The following is a 4,354-nucleotide window of genomic DNA, read 5'->3' on the forward strand; positions in this document are numbered from 1 at the left end:
AATCACTACATTGTATACCTGAAGCCAATATATTGTATATCTGCTATACTCAATTTAAAATATTGAAGTTTCTATTTCTCCAGTACACAATGTCACTACAGTCAGAAAAATCCAGAGGAAATCCTGAAAAGTGTGTTGAGAAGTTTCTAGAAGCAGGAATTGCCCTTATCTACATACAGGACATTTTTTTACTTCAACAGAAAGGGGATTGGATCCCTCACCCGGAGTTTCACAGCATCACAAGTCTTATCATTATTCCTTGTTCTCACACTACCCATGTGTGCATTTGGACAGAAAGCCACTTTCTGAATGATAACTCACACTGATAAAGTTTGCAAATTCTCTCTCAAATGCAAAGACTGTATCAAGTTGCTTAAGTAACTGGGTAGGATTGGCAGTCTGAGATAAGAGGAAAATGAAAACTTTTAAGCTATAGTATGTCATGGCAACTAATAAGTTATAGTATTTTTATTTTCATGGAAACAGAGTAACCTGATGAGAATAATGGTAGAAAAATTACCAAGTATTTGTACAAAAGGTAAGAGCACAAATAATATGGCATTTTAAAGAACACAATTGAAAATAACATGAAAATATTCAGCACACATATCACAAATACATAATGATAACTCTGGATACATTTTTAAATTTATTGGAAGATGTTTAAAAACTAAATGGAGAAATAGAGTTTATTCATGGATTATAACACTCAGTATTATAAAGATGTCAATTATACTTATTTATCCCATGAAACCTAATTTTTAAATCTTGGTAATATTTTTCTTTCTGTAGAAAATGTCTTGTGCTCTAAAATAACCTAAACAATTACACTCAAATAGTCTAAATAATTCTAAGGAATAAAAGGTTACAAGAACTGGATTATCAGGTCTTGAAATAAAACAATAGTAATCGAGTACTGTGATTTGGGAGCATAATAGGTAAATACTACAACAGGGCATAGCACAGTTACAGAGTTTTGCATAAAGGGAAACTCAACAAATAGCAGGAACACTTTGACTCTGTGAACAATATGTGTACCTCAATAGTTTGTTGAACAATATGTGTACCTCAATAGTTTGTTCCAGGAAAACTGAGTAACAAACACTGGACAAAGTGAATTTAATTTCTTTTTCCTGATATATTCTTATCAATTCTAATTAAATAATGAAATATGAAAACCAATATTACAGTATTTTGGAATATGTCTTCAGACCCTCAAAGTAGGATATCATTTTAAAAGGAAGAAAAGGAGTAAGAGAAGGGCTCAGAGAAGGTGCAGGAGGAGAAGGGAGAAGAGCTGGGAAAACCCACCAAATTCACACTGTGGAAACATACCGCTGAATATAATTTCATTCCAATTAAGATTTTTTCTCAAGAGTACCAGGTGAGTCCCAAGATGCACATTAGAAATCAAAGCAAGTAAGTGCCACTCACAAAGCCCAAAAAAGAATTCCAGAGAAGAGGAAGCACAAGTATGTCATTAACACATGGGAGTGTGTTGTGCACTGTATGTATTGAAGGAAAATTACTAGTAAATCTCAGTGAGGTCTCACTGCACATCAGTAGATTGAAAATATAAAGTCTGAAAGCATCAACTCTTGACAAGCATACAGAGCAAAGGTAATACGTATGTAGATAGTGCTGGTGAGTGCAGGGGTTGCTGTACCTGCTTTGGGGAACAGTGGGACATCCTGTCAGCCAATGAAGTTTAGGTGATGTGTTGGTACCAATTTGAAATTCTGGTGACCAGTGCAACAAAGATTATTTCCCACTTATGCCCCTGAGTGTGGGCTATGTCTTTGGGGCTCAGTACCCACACTCTGGCAGGTATCAGAACAGCTTCTATGGGGGATTTAACCAGTTTCTACACCAGGATGAAAAGAAATAGATGAAGGGGATATATGGGTACAAAATTTAAATTATAAAATAATTTAGTTACAGGGGTGGAGGTATATCATAAGCAATATAGCTCAGAATATTGTAATATGTTTATAGGGTGACCAATGGTAACTATACTTAATTATTTTGAGCATTTACTTATATAATTGTTGCATCACTAAGCTATTTATCTAAAACCAAAATAATATTGTATATCAACGATATTTAAATTCAAATGAATGAAAAGTTTCTTTTACTGTCTATTCCAAATTTTGCAAAATATTAAATAATAATAATAATAAATTCAAAACACATTGCCTAATATTCTCTGGAGGATAAAGTCATTCCAAAGGGGTAAGGGTTAAATGATTTAGATTTGTTGTCATAAACAAAACTATAAATATAAAATGAGTCACTTAAATGTATTTCATTCAAGAACTCTAAATTATTTCAATATTAAAATAGCGGAAGTATAGTGACTGCACAAAAGGAAGTTCATGCATTGTAGGAATGATTAAATATCTTCATCATTAAACTGATCATGAGTCTAACAATGGTGCACTTTACAAACATAATTGTGTAAGTCTTACACATAAATACAAAATATGAGACAGGGAAATGTATTATTTCTATACTATATGTAAAATAATATAAATGTTGGTGTATAAATAACTATACTTTGTATTTTAATATCCTGAAATTTGGAAATAAATTATAAGATAATCAAAACTTTTTTAAAAAGCACCTATACATTGTTTATCAGAGAACCTCTTAATTACTTCAGATCTCCCAATTTGTATTAGTCCAATATTAGATGATTTTCACTTTAAGGATATCAAAAATTTGTAATCCTAATTTATGAGGTTGCATATTTAGGGTTCTTAAGAAACAGGTCTATACCCTGAAGATTTTCAAGCAGGATCTGGCTTGTTTTCAAAATTTTGTGTAGGGTGATGTTACACTCAATTTTTAGAAAAATTAATTTTTAACATTGATTTGTTAAAAATTCATATTTTACTTTGAATGAGGACCCAAATCACACATACAAAGCAACAATGTACATTAAAGGATGGCTTATGGAGTGTAGAAACAGTACTGCTTTTATTTCACAGCATGTAGAAATTGAGCTTGAAAATTGCTGTTGAGTGTATATGAATTACAAAGACCTATATATCTTATTCTATAATTTATTTATATTGAGGTACATAAAATAAAATCCATAAATCTTAGTGTATAGCCTGATGAATTTTGACATGTATACACACTCATGAAACTATTGCCTTGACCAAGACACCAAAGCATCTCACTAATTTATTTTTACCCATCACCTATTTCACCCATACCCCTTTCCATGGTAATCAGCTACCCATTCTCTGAGTTTGTGAGTCTGTTTTGTTTTTTCTGTTTCTTTTTTCAAATTCCATGTGTAAGTGAGACCATATAGTATTCCTCTTCCTCTGAATGAATTATCTCACATGGAATAATATCTTCTAAATTTAACTTTGAGACATACTGTCCAGAAAAACAAATCACGCATCTTTTGAAGGAGAATCACGACAACAAAGATCTAATGGAATGATAAACACTACAGCATAGTATTGATGCAACAAAAATCCGTGAAGGCAGCAGCATAGATTGCTCAGAAATATTTGCATAGATGCAAAGTCATTTTATGCCTTATTAAAGGAGTAGTCATAAAGTAAAACAGAAGTAAATTAGGGACATGGTGATAGGAAACCTGCATCACCAGAGGGAGAAAAATCACCTGTATCTTTTCTGTTTTAAATTTACTTCCAGATAAATGAGAACCCTAAAATTAAATCTAAGAGCCAGTAATATTGGGGTAAGCTTGTGGTGATAAGAGATCCTTAAACAACATCTAAAATTGCAAGACATGCTAAAATTAGTTATAAAAAAAATAAAGGTTACAAATTCAAAATGTATGCTTAGACATACAAAGTTTAAAACATTGAAGATTATTTCTCTTGCTCTAATTTCACAAGGTGTAAGTCCACGTTAATAAAAATAACAAAACATTTTTAAAACAAAGGAATAAACAGAAACCCAATAAGAGTGTGAAGTTACTTTTATAAAATCCAAATTCCCAGAAGGCTATGAACCCTAAGACACTCTAATTCACTGGGCATCTGTCACATAAAAACTAAGATGTGGGCGGGTGAGCCCAGATGGAGGCATGAGTAGAACAGTGGGAATCTCCTCCCAAAAACATATATAATTTTGAAAATACAACAAACACAACTATCCCTAAAAGAGAGACCAGAAGACACAGGACAACAGCCAGACTACATCAACACCTGCGAGAACCCAGCACCTGGTGAAAGGGGTAAGATACAAGCCGCAGCCCAGCGGGACCCGAGGTCCTTCACCTTAGATCTTGGCAGGAGGAGAAGAGTCAGAGCGGGGAGGGAGAGGGTGCCCAGGACTGCTAAACATCCAGCCCTAGCCATCCACACCA

This window comes from Manis javanica, chromosome 14 (genome assembly GCF_040802235.1).
Source record: "Manis javanica isolate MJ-LG chromosome 14, MJ_LKY, whole genome shotgun sequence".
Lineage (NCBI taxonomy): Eukaryota > Metazoa > Chordata > Mammalia > Pholidota > Manidae > Manis > Manis javanica.